Consider the following 17,965-nt stretch of genomic DNA (forward strand, 5'->3'; position numbering starts at 1 on the left):
CTAAATGGCCCCCTCACAAAAGTCGTGTCTTTCACCTTTTTCCATTTGGCGCGGAGTGGGAGTGATGTTGAGGGAGCCATTTAGAAAACATGAGGTCCTGAGCAGTCCCAGAGTGGCCGGCGTGGTGGAGCGAGCGCCAGCAGAAATCCAATCTCCCGCTTGGAGTGACCCCCTGGGTCAGCACCCCTGCACTCAGCTGCTGGAGGGGGCCCGCCGCTGCCGCCGCTGCTGCAGGGAAGTCAAGCTGAACTGTGTTTCTCCAGGCTGAGTGTGCTGGAGCTCCAGTCCAGCCTGCTGTTGTGTTTGACAGACCCAGGGAGACACTCCTGCACTAATCATGGGCAACACTGAGGCAGAGAGAGGGGGAAAAACACACGAGTAGCAACACATCTCTCAACTCCCTCAGGAGTCCAAACCATCACCTGCACCTACACCATACAGTACACACATTTGCACACACACACACACACACACACACACACTCTCTCCCTCTCTTGCTCTCTTTTTTTCTCTCTCTCCCCTGCTGTTACACAGACCGACAGAGACACACACACACACACACACACACACACACACACACACACACACACACACACACACAGACACACACACACTTGAATGCAACTGAACCGACAAATTGAAACCCATGGGCCAAGGCTCCACAGGTTGGTGATAACTTCAATCCCCCTGATAATCCAGCCAAATATATAAATATATAGATATAAAGCAGCTATATATGTGCACAAGTGCAGCAGTTTCTTCAATGCTGAGGAATATTGACCTCCCTCTGCCACTTTTTTTCATCCCAGTAGATCATGGTTTAGATGTGAAGGGAGGGGGGCGATACCACAGAAATGGAGACATTGATCGAATTTCAAAGGATTTGCACACCTCTGCTATAGCAGACTTGGCTGCTCCAAACTTTCTGGCAAGGCTATACGCAGACGGGAGCTGGGTTTTGATCTGCACACTCCCCTGTCTGTCTGTGTGTCTGTGTGTCTGCTCTAGTCTGGCAGTGCTGCGCTGATTAAGGGGGACACAGGTGGTGCCGTGGCTCACGCACTCCTCATTACAGCCCTGTCCACTCCATCAGTACAGGTGCACACGTGTGCAACGTGTTCCTGATACTTCTTTACCCTGTGGTAAAAACATATCACTTTCTTTGTGTGTGTGTGTGTGTGTGTGTGTGTGTGTGTGTGAGAGAGTGACTGAGTGTTTATGAGGTGTGTCAATGCTGGCACTGGTGAAGAGAGATGCTTGTTTTTTCTTTTCGGTTTCCCTCAGGTTGACATTCGGCTGGGGAAAGCTGTCTGTGTGCTGCCTCCTATCGTTCCAGCTGTTTTCCCTCAAAGCGACTGACTTCGAGTACCAGTCAGGAACGCTGACAGCATTCCAAGCAAACCGTTTCTTTTCAGTCGTGCGCTTCAGGGAGACTGTTGGCAATCAATAGACCTCATCTATCTGCCTTTCTCATCTCGGCTGTTTTACTCATAACAATAACTGACTGGTTAATTGCAACTATTTCATCAGCACTTGAAATACAGGCAAGACATGCTAATTATGGGAGCCACTACAGCCATGGGTAGTCTCAGACAGAGACACTTGGTTATCGGTTGTGTTTAGCATTTTTACTGGCTCTGTGGATGATATTGGACAGTACGAGGCAAGACTGAAGCTGTTTTTGACAGTGAATAGCATTGCTGAGACATAGTGGTAATTGGTGGTGGCTCAATGTTGCATTGTTCACATTTAATCATGTGCATGATTGTGTTATTTCTAAGAAAATACCTTCATTGAAAAAAAATCTATACAGTATGTGGCACCATGTAACGAGCAATAATAGTGTCTGGAAGAAGTGTAGTATATTCTTGCAAAGCTGTAGTGGTATAATTCATCTGCTTTCATAGGGAGATGATGAATGAAAGGGCATTGAGTTCAGTGTTCAGTGTAATCAGAGTCTTGAATGATTGTATGGCATCAGTAAGACAGAGAAGAGTGTACAGGTGCGTGTGTGTATCTGTGTGTGTGTGTGTGTGTGTGTGTGTGTGTGTGTATGAACGTGAACATGTGATTGAGTAGTTGGACAACAATGCTTGGTGGGAGTCCTGTATACGCACAGCGCTGCCCCCGCCCTTCTCATTGAAGATGGACGCCCCTTGATGAGGGAGCAGAGAGCTGTGGGAACGCCGAGCTGTGAATAGGGGGCCTCCCGTCCTCTCATGCCCCCTTACGCCACAAGGGCTGCCAAAGAACAGGCTTTGGCCTTTCTCCATGCCTCCCTAATGGGGGAGAGAGGAGCCGCGGAACAACGAGGCAGAGCCATCTACACAGGGCCCTGCAGTAATTAGTTATCTCTTTACCTGGCAGGCCCCTCCACACAGGCTGCGCTCCTCTCCGTTTCTGTGTCCAGGATCCAGCTCCGCTGTGCTGCCCCCCCTCTCTACACCACCCCCCCTCTCTCCCCTCCTCTCCTCAAGAGCTCCTGGTTTCCAATTGAGAGCGTGGGGCGGGCCAGCCAAGTGCATTATCTGGCCTGAATGGAGTCCTAATAGAGCAGGATTTATCTGCGCTCCGGACCATCTGCAGGGGCCTTGGGCAGGCGAGCTCCAGCCCCCGCAGCACAACGCCCCTGTGTTGCCAAGCCCGGAGCCCATACAATTAATCCTGGCACAGTGTTTGTTGTTTTGCTCCTCTTGGTTAAGGCCAGGGCTCAGGTTTTGGGGTCATGGTGAAAGCTGCTGGAAGAGAGAGAGGGAGAGAGAGAGGGAGAACCTTTGGGAAATAAACACTTCCTGCAGAGTGGTCTCATAGACTAGCGCCCTCCTATGGAGAGAGCCTTCAGTGAATGAGAGTTGGGAGATTTCTAGAAAGGCAAAGAATGCAGAAGCATTTTCTCCTAGTCTTCTAAATAAAATACATAGTGTCAAAACAGCGCACATACTGTAACACAAATCAAAGAAGAGTCATGTGATCTGATCTAAAAAAGGAACTGTTGATTTCCAAAAACACAGTCACACCAAAATGCACTTCTATAAGCCATAAAAAAATGAGGTCCAGCACTTGAAAGCGAAGAATCTCCCTACCGTGGCTGGCTGAGAGCAAAAAATGAAAAACATTCATCACAAATTCATGTTTCGCAGATGAAACGACTAATGAGACGGATGGCGCTGGCCGGATGGCAAATGAACAGGAAGACGCTCCCAGCCCTGAGTGGTGCCGCCTCGGCCCGCGCCTCCCCGAGACAGCCATGCCAAACAGGCGTGAAATAAGGGCAGCAACCGTCTCCGGGAATCCATGCGAAATTGGAGGAATCCAGAGAGACGAGATGTGAAATGTTTTGTGGGGGTGTAATTTGCCATTTATCAACACCTTGATCCCTCTCCGTGCAGCGACGTTTCATGTGTATTAGGATTAATGGCGAAAATCTCCAGGGGGAGGAGAACTGTGGACTCGGCTGGGGTTTAAAAGTAGGTTCTTTTCCTAGCCTTTTTGTGAACCGGCAGGAAAGCACAGTGGTGGAGTGTTATTGACAAGTGTTACTACTGGTGTGTGCCACTTCACTGTTTATTTGGTAACTCAGTACTTATTAACATATCTGCCACATAATAATGTGAATCATCCAGTGTGCACTAGATGTTGCTCAGCCTCTCACAGACAACACACACACACACACACACACACACACACACTCAGCAGAATCTAATCTAAGCTAGAGAGTAGATAGAAGGTAGCTTCACGCCACAGCAGCTGGTGTTATTAATGAGTGCCGTGGCTGGAAGCTGCTGTGCGGCTCCATCAGGGGAGGTGTGCCTGTCCCTGCGCTCTCTGAAATATGCATGCTGGGGCCTGGCCCAGGCCAGAGAGGCCATGCATAATCCACCAGCTCACAGTCATGGAGCTCGACCCCCTGAGCCACTCTCTCTCTCTCTCTCTCTCTCTCTCTCTCTCTCTCTAGCATCTCCAGGATGGTGTCAGGGGGGCATGCCTCAGCAGCACCCCGCTACAGGCTGTCTAACACCTGGCTGTGAAAGGGTGGCACCGACCTAAAGCTGACTGGAAACCACAAGTGAAGAATGAGGATCACCATGGACATTCGCGATCTGTGAGGAGGTGATTGTGTTGTGTCCTTCCTTTACTCTTGGGTCATCTACCACAGCGTTCATGAATTCTGTAGTCAAATGATGTAGTCCAAGAGTATTGTGAACCCTGCCTGAACTTCCAGGGAATTTGAATTTCGCCCGGCAGCTCAGGCTGGATACCAGCAAATCTACTTTCGATGTTTCATTGCCAGAATCTTTGGCTCCAATCAGAAATGGCCATACTCTAGTCCTGGCACGCTATTGGCCGGTGATGTGACGATAACGAAACTGAAGCAGCAACGAAACGAAAGCAGCAGCCGCTGTCGCTTCTGTTTTGGAAGATGTTAAGGCAAGTTTTCCTTGAAAACAGAACAAAAACTTGCCCTGGGACAGTTCATACAGCAAAAGGACGTGTTTGTGATTCTACCGACCGGCTCTGGTAGGCTAAAAGTTTAATTTACGGCCCCGGCAGTGGCGCAACTGGCTGGGGCACCTGCACCGTACACCGGCGACCCGGGTTCGATTCCCGCCCCGTGGTCCTTTCCGGATCCCACCCCAACTCTCTCTCCCACTCGCTTCCTGTCATTCTCTCTACTGTCCTGTCCATTAAAGGCATAAAAAGCCCAAAAAATAATCTTAAAAAAAAAAAAAAAGTTTAATTTACCAACTAGCCCCGCTCGTGGCAATTGCGTACCGTCATTTGAACGATGCACATTCATCAGGCCTCTTTTGCAGTAGAATCAAAGCGCATCTTCCCCAGACTAATGTTCAATCTTAAAAGATTGAGCTTAGAATGGTGAAAACCAGACTACAAGAGTATTATTGAGCCCATGAAATGTTGCTTGTAAGGTGAAAATGACTGAGGAGCACACTGATTAGGGTATAAACTATGTAATCTTGAGTTTCTTCCAAACATGACTTTTTCTATATATTTGAAGTGTAGAGCCCATAGCAATATCTAGTAGTGGGCAATAAATAGTAGTGGGCAGTGGCAGAAATACTGGCAGAAAGAAATAGGGTGCAGCCTCATCCCTTCGACTACCACAGAGATCCAGAGAGGGACTATTAGTGTCTGGCTGAGGATACAGAGGGATTTCAGCCCCAAAGTGGGATGAGCGATCACCTGTCAAATTAGATGAGAGAGGGAGCAGTCAGTGAAGCAGGAGAAGAGAAGCTGGATATAAAACAGAGAGGGATAATGTGACAGCAAAGCCTGTCACCTGGAGAACCCAGAGACACAAACCACAAGGGGACTGTGACTTCTAGTTTCCTTCGTGAGATATGAGCTAACCAGCGATGAAAGCAGACCGTTTGCAACATCATTTACTTCACATTTCTCATTCTGCTGGTTCACCAGGAATATTTCTAGAAGCCTGAGCTCCTTGAAAAGTGAGGATTATTGTGCTCAACAGCAGACGAGATGCCCAAACCTTGCCTCTATCTCATGACAGGAAGGCGCAGACGGTTTCAGCGGCCATCTGTTTCTGACAGTTGGGTCTTAATCTGCACAGGGGTTGTGCATGGTGAAATGGTGGGGCAGGCTTAATGGCGTGCCCCAATGATGAATTGGAGCGACTAAATGAAAATAAACACAACTGCTGCAGCGAGGAATCAAAAACAATCAGTCACATGAGTTGTAGCTGCGGCACTTAATAAAAATCTGTCTGCTGTAGCCTACTGCATAAACAGTGTGAGGAAGCATCAGAGATCGCAGGGCAATTAACGGAAATTGTGAAATTATGAAAATGGTCTGGCATTGACCTGTGTAATTACTATCATCAAAAATCACAAATAAAGCCTCCAGCTCAACTAGTAGGCATGACAGACAGTATAACATTCAAATTCCACATTTCAATCGGCTACAGAATGTTTATTGGACTAGACTGCGCTGATGAATGTGCTGCCATAACTGCATTAGCATTAGCGTATAGCTCGAGGAGGCCTGAAGCCCCACTCCTGACTCTGACCCCACTCTTCCCTTCTCTTTGAGCTTTTCTAGCAGTGACCTACTCACTGTCTCTCACACCAGACTTTCTACCCTGGGAGGCAGGGCCTACATTACCATGGCTCTCTGGATTTCTTAACAATGACGATTGCTATTATTATTATTATTATTATTATTACATTCAGTTTTGGGCAAGGACTCACAGGGTTTAGACAAAACAGTGGAAACACCATGTTACAGTAAATAACATGCACTCTCTGTCTGAGTTTAGCCGTTAGACTTCCCTTCCTTTAGTCTTCAGAGCAACTTTTCCCTTGATGTTGGTATGCCAACATGACTGTAGACATAGTTCCTCTCAAAACATTCAACAACTCAGTCATTGTTGTCACTGAGCCCCCAGCCATTTGCACTACAACAATTTGCCCTCATTGGGAGTCAGAAAAATCATGTTTGTTTCTCAGAAAGATGTCAGAAAGCAACAGGCCAGACAGAAGCAGTAGCACACAACTTGTTTGCTAGTTAGGTGTGCGTCTAAAACTTTTCAACATCAAATTATTCATTCCTGACACCTGCATACAACAACCCAAAAATCCAATTAATTACGGCTCTAATGAAGCGATAAGGTCCTGTAGATAGCCGTTTACAGCACACAAGGCCTCTGAGGACATTGTGCATTGCAGTCAGCGTGTGGTGAACACTTAGCTGAACTCCTCTGGTGTAGACGAAGATTTAAACTGGAGCACTGTTGAGTTGTAATGCCTTTGAATGCACAAGGGTCAGGCCCCTGTGCTGTTCGGTCAAGGACTCCCCTGGAAAACTCATCTCAGAGCAAAACTACCATGTCAATCACTTGATCTCATGCATGCCAATTAGCAAGATGTTCTTAAATCTTAGAAAGAGATTGTCTTGGGGCAGAGGCTTGACTTCAACAGGTTGTAATGTGTGTTCTGTCCACTCCTCACCCAGTCCAACAGTCAAGCTTTCCTGCAAGCACTGTATACCATTGTAATAATTACAACTCGTACTCCTACATTGTATAGACATGATACATGTACATGTTTACTAATCCATGCATTAACAGCACAGCATGGGTTGGTGGACCAGACTTGCTCAAGGTTCTTGTTGATGCACAAATGGAGAGAGACAGGGCTCCCCCTAGTGGTCTTATCCTAACTTGACACCTAAGTGAGCAATGATTACAGATGTGAAGGCCATCAGAGCCTCCATAGCAACAGTCTTACATGGCAACAACTTCCTTGAGTACATGATGGTTCTAACAGTCAGCGCTGTGTCTGTCCCTATAGTCAAAGATGTGTGCTATTGAGTGACCTGAGCAAGAGGGTTAGTTTGGGAGGAAAATGGTTTGCAATGTGGCTTGATGGAATTAATCTCCATCAAGGCAGCAGAGTAGATTTCATCTCCTCTTGAAAGAAAACAGAAGCGCAGAGACACTGCTTGGAAAGACGTATGCAATGCGTAACGAAAAAGGAAGGGGAGGGAATAAATATTCCTCAGACTTAAAAGAGATGCCATTTTCACAGCTTCCTTTGCGGCTGCTTTTGAGACAGTGCCATTTGACACTCTCCCCTTCATATTAATGTTTCAGTCAACAGCCCTTAAAAGGCAACGCATGGCCCGGCCTCCCTTTCCTCAAGATGAGAAATAACCCAGGCAGCGTAAGCCTCGGGGAATAGCCCTGGCATAACCATCAGCTGTGAAGGGCCAATTTCATCCATACAATGAGGGACTTTGATCAGCCTGTCAGCTTGATTTAGGCTGTCTGCATGCAGCCACTCCCTCTGCGCTGTAGGCATGGAGCTTTCTGGAAACAGGAGCTGGCTCGTGATGGAACATTTCCGGGGAGGGCCTCGGAGGAAACGGCTCCGCCACCTTCACTGATCAATGAGGGGTCCTGCAAGTGTACTATTGGTAATTTGTAGAGGGAAATGGAAGGAGAAAACAGAACCTGGGGTGGCACATGTTGACACACTGAAACAATATGGGAGTCCAATACTACGGCTTTCATAAGGGAGATCTGATTTTTGAAAGCCAAGACAAAAGAGAAATCAACAAATTGACAACTGCAAAAATGGCTATAAAAATCTTTAACTGACTGGCATATTTGTCGAGTGTACTGTAAGATGCTCATTGCTCATATATGAAATGAATGGTGCTTGTTTTCTAGTTTGCTGTTATCTTGCCTTAGGCCCTGCTCCAGCCTCAATTATAGCACTCTTGTTTTCACCCATACATCAGCCAGGCTTTCTTCTGTTGCTTTCCATGAAATAAGAGTTTCTCTACTGGTATAGTCTACAGTATATGTCCTTGTATCTGAAGAGAGATAACATAGTCAGTGTGAGTTTAAATTCTGCAAGACTGTTCAACAAAAAAAAACACAATCTTAACAGTGAATTATGGGCTGTGTAAAAGGTGCAGTCAGTGATAGTATGCAATTTCAAGTCCATACAATTTCTTGTCACACTAACGACACACTAACTGCTCATTCTGTGAGTAGCCATAAAAAACTGGAAACAAACAAAGTGGGTGTAAGCTGTCAAAAAAAAAAAAAAAAAAAGTTCTCTGGGAATACTGAAGAGAGGGGAGAGCTACAGTACCTCTCTAGTGTTTTGACAGTTGGTTAAAATATAATGTAGCCTACGCTGTTCTGGACAAAAGCATCTGTTAATAAATTAAAGTATAAACATAAAACATAAACATAAACAAACACAATTCCTGCCGAATCACTGACTGCACCTTTAGATATTACTTTTGTGATCCAGCACAAGGGAGAGAACAGCTCCATCAAATGCTAATCAGCACAGGTATTGCCCTTATCCTGCAACTGGCCAAAGGAGTGTTATTGTATAGACAGTAATTTCAAAACATATATATATATTTTTAAGGTTTTTGTTGTGAAAGATTGTTCAAATGTTGCTGGACTTCCACAGGTTTCCTCCATCCCTTGAGGCCTTGCGTCAAATATCACTGCAACTTCCACTTCTCAGAATAACGAATGGGACTTGTTTGGGGAGCTTTTTTAAAGTTTAAAGCAACACTAAAGCACTTTTCCTCTGTCGAACATGCACTATTTGTTTATCCAGCAAATAACAGACAAGGTAGAATATGTTGCATGATTTTGTTAAAGTATGATGTATTGCGACATCGAAGCAAGTCAAATTTGTAGTTTCTGATGTCTCATTTCATCGAACTACAGATACACTACCCCACCTCTTAAAGTTACATAGTGCGGTTATAGCCGATAGAGGGCCGCGAAGTGAAAGCTGAAGTGCCGTTCACTCTGTTACGAGTTGATGAACCACTGAAATTATTTTGGAGACATTATTTTAAAGTACGAAAAACTCTTTAGTGTTGCTTTAAGTTCTTCAGACAAATTCTTTTTGATTTGTTGGCTTCTGGGAGGAGATGGAAACTGTACCATCGTCGGAGGGAACACTATCATTTAGTTTGTGCAAAAAAAAACGTTTAAGCCATTGAATTAGTTTAGTTCAGTTATATGTAGTACAACTATAAACTGCACATGTTGTCCCTGAGCTCCATAACGACTCTCATACCGTAATTTCCCGACTATTAGCCGCGGCTTATACATTGATTTTGCTAAATTTCTTCAGCTATGAGGTTAATACAGGGGGGCAGTTAATATGGTGTTAATATGGTTTTGTTTCTTTTAACTTGCATAAAACACTGTCCTGCGGCTTATACACAATGCGGCTTATATGCGGGAAATTACTGTAAAGGTTTGCGACTCTACACAGTAAATAATAATCAGAGAAATACTCTCTTCGCTAACTAGCACACAAAATACACAGATATACTACTTCCGCCACCTTACTGGAAGTTTTACCCATTTCTTCTTTACAGCAGAAACTTGTGGATTATAAATGTGCATCTAAATCACATCCATTTCATCTGCGGCGTCAAACAAAAACATTGAAAAAACCTATCATAAAACAGCCTGAAAATGACAAAGTGTGCAAAGTGCACAGTAATGGGGAAGACAATCTGTATCCCATCAACTGCATCATCAATTCAAGCAAACACACATTCTCATGTGACTGTTTCCTTGCTGAAATAAAAGTTGTGCTAATGACATTGGCGCTGCATGGTCTGTCTCTAAGAGCATCAAACACACCAGAGAAGGGGACGACCCCATCTGGCCATTTACGTTACTGACAGGGCACAGGCAGAGGCAAGAGACAGCTGCCTCGGCCTGCCATCCCCATGGAGACAGCACTAATGTCTCTGTCTGCACCTCACATGATAAAGGCCGGAACAAGGGCCATGTGTGGTTGAACTGGTGGACAGGTCATGGTTTTACATCACTACCATCTCAGCTGCAGGTTTTTCCATACCAAATAATAAGCAAGCCTTGAAATGTTCCCCTTGAAATGTTTTTTTTTTTACATGCCTATGAGTTGGCACATTTGAGTTACTAACAGGCTACAGAGGTAAAGAAGAGGTTGGATCAAGGGGTATATATGGGCGACACTACTAAGGCTATAAGCCGACCACTTTGAGCTAACATTCTATTGACTCCCATTAATTCCGGGATAAATAAAGTTTTTTTATTTTATTTAATTGCATTGAATTTCAAACATCACTCAGTGTTAAACATTCACTTTACAGGTATATACTGTAGAGTCAGTGGTTGAAAATAGTTTTGATGATTTTAAACCCTGGCAATGACAACTTATTGAAAGCAAATCATCCAGAAGTAGTTCAGATCCTACAGCTCGAAGATGAAGGGTTTTTTCCTAGCTGGCTAGGTAAAGTGGCTGCCTCCTTGTCGAAATACTAGTGGTTTAATCCCTTTCAGCAAAGGTAGATTTCTCAGAGACTCAGAGATGCAGCCTTGTGAAATCCCGGCTGGGAGCAGACGGATTACCTTCTATTCTGTGCTTCCCTGCTGTTGATATAGTGTCTTCTTGCCATGGATTGCGTCACCTTTTCGAGCTGGGAGTTGGCTTTGAATAAGCACAGCCTAGCTGCTACACACATAACTCCATTATTAAGGAGCCTATTGAGATGTATCATATCCACTTATCCATATGTGATCCACTTATCCACCTTTAAGGAACTTTTTGTGTTTGACTGTTCATGTGGTAGCCTATTTTTGTTAGCCAACTGGTGGTTACATGAACATGTTTGAGCATCAGATACAACATCTGTTTGTGTCTGTATGGCAAAAATCATATTGCATAAATATTAAATAAAGCACAAGGACTCTAGTATATGGGTGTCTGCTTCACTGATATGTTCCATCAGTCTCAGATTTAATTTGGCTAAACAAACTGTTGTGCACTGAATGATTTATGTTGCTGCCTGACTGGCATTTTGGACTGAAATTAAAATGGCTGCTACGAGTAAAGTGATGACAACTTTGCTTAATAACGTGCTTCAGCAGCTGCTAATCCAGCACTGTCTTGCAGGCCTGTAATTACACAATTTCTTGAAGAAGATTTTCCAGCAAATACACGTGGCCTGGAAGTGTAATTTTCATGAGAAAAAGTGAAACATTTAGATGAGTGTGTCAGGAGGGATTTAGGCTTAGCAAGTCAGAAGAATCAGATCTTCGGGTCAGTGACTTTAAGTGACTGGATTCTGGATGAGGGTTTTCAGATTAGACTCACAGTTTCAAATGATAATGAAATATGCTCTGTTCATTATGCAGTGATTGAATGGTTGGGTATATTTTTGCTATAGCCAAAGCCACTGTCTAATTGTGTGAAACATGGATACTGGACGGATAACTATGTCATTTGCAGAACATATGGGCCCCATTTATCAGCATCTATCTGCTTCTCTCTAAACCCGTGAAATTCCCTCTACTTCTCAGGTGTGCGTAAATTGGGATCCTTGCTGGGAAAGTACAGACTCATTTAGAGAAATAATCCCTCAAGGTAAATACAGAAATTAATGAGAATTAAGGGAAAACAAAAACTCACAACTGACAAATGTCCTACGCTTGCTTTGACAATCTGTTTGATTTCTCTAGTGCCGCCTGCTCCAGCATATTCAAGTGTAAGGACACACGGTTGATGCAGATAGGTCACCATCATACTCATTTTTCGAAAGTCCATCTTCACTGGGCAATTACTGTACAACAATTAAATATTGTTACAGAGCAGCGATGTTCTTGCTGCCCAACTAAATGAGAATAAACCACAAAAACAAGGGTTCCTGGTTCCTGCTTGGAACCCAAAGTATGTGAAAGTCTTCATCTCATATATGATTAATACATTATGTCATGTGTAAGACAGCCAGACAGTGCTCAATAGTTGGCTGTCAAAAAAGCCCAATTCTCAATGGCAAGAAATGAATGTGCACAGGTGCCAACAAGGGCTTTTAGCCAGAAAATTTGCCTTTTTCCTGTAATATTGTATCTAGTAACAAAAGAAAATAAATGTCTTTGCACTGTAAACAGCACTTTCAGTAACCATGACAACAAATTTAATCTTATGAGCCCAATTATGCCTGTTTTTTGTGCTATTGATGGATTTGTTGATTTATAACAGCACACAGATGGTCATGGTTGTCAGCTATTTTGCTTATATATTCATTTATTTATTCCGTCTCTGGTATGCCAATAAACATGATTAATGTTTAGCCCTGTGCCTCTCTGTTGCTATGGCAACTCTGGCGGCATCTGATTAGGGCCCTCAGACCACTGGAGGAATGAGATGAAATATTTATCAGTGGGCAGCTGTCGGGTTGAACACTTGGCAACCACGGGTAATGATCCAGTGGTTTATTAATCACAAAACAGAGCCCTGTGCTCACCCTTCTACTCCCTCATCGTAATTGATTTGATGACACTGATATTGTCATCTTTTCACACAATCTCATACAAATTGACGTCCAGGTCACAGTATTTACCATTGTCTACCACAAACAGACAATTTGCACAGGCAGATATGTGTGTGAGGGATGACTCATAGCCTACGCAATGTATGTGTAGGCCTTCACAGTTGAGAATGCAAAGCTGACGCAGGTGTTGAAGAGCTCTCTTGTAGTCTGTGCAAGGTACATAGACAATGTGTCCCCATCGTAAACACATAACATGGCACTCCCGCTTGTGTCATGGTACAAAACTTTGAACAACACATTTTACTACGTGGTACTGTATGCCTATTCCCAAACTCTCCTTGGATAGACTGATGCGTTTGCAGCCCTGTAGCTTGTGACTATCAATCCCCATAAGTATCTCTCACTGTGAGAAGAAGCATCTAATGGAGTGAACATGGCCTGTTCACGGGGTGTGTGGATTTCTTACAGTACATGCAGCTGTCTGAGAAATGCATGCCCAGTTGAGCTCTGAACAGCTTTCCAGTGTTTGCCACCTCATAGTTCATCCTGCTTCTGGCATCGGATCCTTTAAGGACGTTAAGAGCTGATGTTGGATCAACTGCTGATTACTCCTGCACCTGTTTCTACTACAGCACTGACACTAAAACAACCTAGCCATACAGCCATGCCTACAACAAGCAACGACCAGACATGAAGATATACGAAAAAGATCTGAACCCAGGAGGCGCTGAGATTTTCTGTGCTGGCTTCAGGAGTCTGAAACAGCAGCAGGAGATATTCAGGCCAGACTGAAATGCAGAGAAATTATTCTCACTGTTCCCACTCAGTGAGTGCAAGCTCTCCACCCAGCTCAGCTTAGTAATGATAGCAGTGACACCACAGTGTTAGACTGAAAATGTTTATGCCTGTTTATGTTATGGAGGATGAACAAAACAAACAGTTTGCTGTGTTTGTTGGCTAATGTTTGCCATTTTTCAATCTATTTGACATTTAAATGACTGAGAGACTGTCCAGTTAACTGATAAAAATTGTGTAAACATACAACGGACAGTCTGGGCCATTTCCACCAAACAATTTTCAGCTGTTTTCATTGGACAGCTCTGGTAGTTGTGAGTGCGCCCTCTAGTGGTTGAAATGGAAAAGAGTTGTTGAAGCCCCACAAAAAGGCCACACATAGTTCAAGGGGGAAGTGCAATGAAGAGTCAATTGCTAACCTTTGGACAGAGGTGAATTCAACTGACAGAGGCACAACCCCCAGACACAAACACACTTCCCCCTCTGATATACACTCTCACAGCCACACTCTTTTCAGAGACACACTTATTTAATTGTAGACCAGTGTTGGGGAGTAACGCATTACATGTAATTGAGTTATGTAATTTAATTACAAAATAAATGTAACAGTAATATATTACAGTTACTGTAGAACAAAATGTAATTTAATTACAGGTACTTTTGAAATTTTTCAAAATTACAAATTGAATTACATCTCAATATTGTCAGCAAAACCTTGCAAAGAATATTGTATGTAAAAATAACTGTTTCCCTCCACAGCCATAGTTTGATGCGGGACCTTCTGATAGGCTCTATCACGTCTACAGCGCCATCGGCGTAGGCCTACATGCCTGCCTGTAAACGTGTTAAGATTATCATTATATTATCCTCACAAAAAATGTGATGCTAATTCATGACATTGAATGCCCTTGCTGCCTTGTGCGCTTGTACAGAACTGCTCGGCAGCCTGTAGACCAAGGCCGAAATCTTCGCATGGATTTGGGGACTGTATATATCATTAAAAAATCGGAAAAGTAATCAAAAAGTAATCAAAAGTAATTAGTTACGTTACTCAGAAAAAGTAATTCAAATAGTTACACTACTATTACATTTTAAACAGGGTAACTTGTAACTGTAACACATTACATTTCTAAAGTAACCTTCCCAACACTGTAGACCACACATGTAATCACCCGCTTTGCTGTTTAAACACAGTTCTTATTTGATATTTTTGAAAATACCTATCTTGAATCAACACATAAAGACATGTACAAATGTACAGGCACACTGAAACACACACACACACACACACACTGAACACTCTGACACACGCACACACACACTCTGACGCACATACACAAACACACTCACACGGATGTAGAGACGAGTGTAGAGGCTCTCTTGTGCGTGTTGTGATTAGACTGCAGTGCCCCATCCCTCTGAGTGGGTGTGCAGGCGGCCGAGGGCTGCTGGCTGCTGTAATTATGCATGTGCTGCCAGTCACACTGGGACACTCAGATAAGACGGACACACAATGAGCCCAAGCCTCCCCTGTCTGTTACTGCCTCTCTTAATGTTCTGTGAGACACACGCTGGAGATAGGAAGAGGTCGCCACAAGTGAGCATGTACACAATCACAGTCTTTCTCTCTCTCTCTCTCTCCCCTCCTACTCCCTCTCTCTGTCACTGTTCACAAACACACACACACACACACACACACACACAAATGCACACATGCACATGTACACACTCTTAATCCCTGAAGGTAAACTTGACTTTTCTCTCTGACTGATGCTGTGCTCGACGAGGACAGCCGTTTGCCAGAGTGCCACGGCCCCCGTGAAGCGGAGGCTCGGAGTGACTCATCTCCTGCTGAGAGCCGCCAGTGAGAGGCACAAGCTGTCATCTCACCCTGTGCCCCAAAGACACGGCCTCTATACCCCACAACGGCTACAGGAACACGCTCCGCACACAACGCCTCGCTTTTGATGAGCTCCCAGTGTGCACTCCTCCAGGGGGTACGTCTCACAGAGCATTTAGCTGGGTGAGATAACAAGTTTGCGAAGTTCAGGAGGGGTGTTGCTCTAATGCATTTAAGGGACCGAAATGTGTGCATTTAGCACTTTTCCTCCGCTGAATAATTTAGGGCGTTCAGCATCCAACTTCAATAATGCAGTTAAACTGGGAAGCTATGTATCCTGGTGCATGAAGCACTGTATCTGAACAGGGGACAGTTAAGGCTGGTTAAAGTTAAACTGGACAGCTATTTAGCAGACACTTTTACCTAAAGGGACTCGCATGGATGAGGGAATCGAGTAGTCAGTGTTACCGCAGCTCCACCCTGTCCAGTGTATGGGCAATGTATGGGCAGTGTATGAGGTGTAGCGTAGGTGTAGAGTAAAATACCACAGTGATTACAGTGTAGTGCCTTTACCAGCCTGGCAGCTTGTGAAGATTGACAAATGAGAACAAAGATTTTTGTGTGTGCAGAGTGTGCAGATTCCCGCTGGAGTCCAACCTGTCCACTCTACAGTATAACCATCTCAGGTGGTGCTGTTGTACCAGCTGCAGGCCAGGCTGCTTGAGCAGCCCAGCATATGCAGTGCCAGGCTGGTGCAGACCTACAGAACGGCATCCTGCTTGAGCACCGCTTCAGGCTGGTGGTGTGCACATGGATGGCACATGTAGTTTGGGTATAATGTGGCGTCTCAGTCTCAACACCCAGTTCCTTAATACTTTGGGTGTCCTTTCTCTCTACTGAGTGTGAATACTGGCACAGTATTATGTTGATTAGCCATGTAATCAATCACCTGAAGGATGTCTCATAGAAAAGTTGTTGTGGCCTGATTAACATCCAGTAGGTGGCAGTAAAGGTTTGCTTGGGCAGTGTCCTTTTTCACACATCAGAGTCTACTGATAGCCTGGGTGTTCCCATCCTGCCTTGCGCTGTGATTTCATTCACGCTGCTAAGGCAGTCTGGACACTAACACCCAAATTTTCGCCTGATGTTGGTAACCAATCACAGAACATCCGAGAAGTTTCCGTTGCCTTCTTGTGTCTACATTCGACGCCAAAGGATTTACACTGATGTCAATGGCAGCCCTTCGCGTTGCATGAACGCGCAGGGGCACCTTCGGCTTCCGATATTGACGCCAGGGGGCTTGGCATGCGTCCTCGTTCGACGAGTTGGGTGTGAGACCGTGTTGGATGAGCTATGCGCATTTGATAGACATCCGTGGCACCCAATGAATGGATCTGGGCATTTTTTCAAATACGAGAAAATGAATGTCTAGTTGCCAGACCACGTCTCATTTGAGAAGTGGTAGGCGCTAGCCAGGCTAGTCTACTGATTGGCCAGTGCAGTAATATATTTTTCAGATGTGATTGTTGCCATTTAAATTATTGGAAAGCTAGATACCACATTGTCCATCGAGTTCTATTAGGCTGCGTTCAGACTGCCAGCCAAAATCCGATTTTTAGCCCATTCAGATTTGAATCGGATGTCACTTTTGAAGTCTGAACAGTGACAGGTCACATGAAATCCGATTATTGCGAAATGGTCGCAAACCACATCCAGGAGGTAGTTTCATATCGCATTCGTATCGGATATGGACAGATGCGCCTCAGTCTGAACTTTCTGAAACTTGCTTTACGCGCGTGACCGCCCACCTATTTTGAGTTGTGGAGCAACGTTACGGCTATGTCTTTTGACCATGTTATATTAAACGTGACTTAAAGAGACCCTGTGCAAGTTTTTCATGGTCATAAAATCACTTAGAAATCTTTGTTTTGCTTGACTGACCAGTTTCATCGAAAACAGTAATATTTCCTCCCGCCCCCAGTGTCCCTATCCGCTATAGCAACCTTGCAGTTTCTGCAGGAGACGATCGTTCCTTGTTTACATCTGGAAGTCTGAGATGCGTAAGGAACAAGAAGAACCACGCTTGCTATTTATATATTTATATATAGCCTATATATGTATAAATATACACGCTAAAGCTGTCGGGGAAGCTCTGCAGAGAAATATGCAGGCATAAAACGAGCAAAAACGAAAAACGAAACCGAAACTAGAGATGAAATCGCCAATCCTGCATAGTTCCTCTTTAACAATACTCAATGCTAAATAGAGCATTATACAGTCTCTGCTCTGTTTCTATGGAAGTTGCAAGAATCCAAATTGTTCTATTAAATGCCGTTAAATAATCAAATAGCCTTCCAACAGTTTGAAGCGGAGCTTGCCACCAATTAGGCCTACTTTCGGTTTCTGTCGCGCAAATGCGCACACGCATGCATGCATTCAATGAACACTCACCTAGTTGTATTGCTCTATGTTTAATCACAC

This window comes from Sardina pilchardus, chromosome 2, assembly GCF_963854185.1.
Source record: "Sardina pilchardus chromosome 2, fSarPil1.1, whole genome shotgun sequence".
NCBI classification, from domain to species: domain Eukaryota; kingdom Metazoa; phylum Chordata; class Actinopteri; order Clupeiformes; family Clupeidae; genus Sardina; species Sardina pilchardus.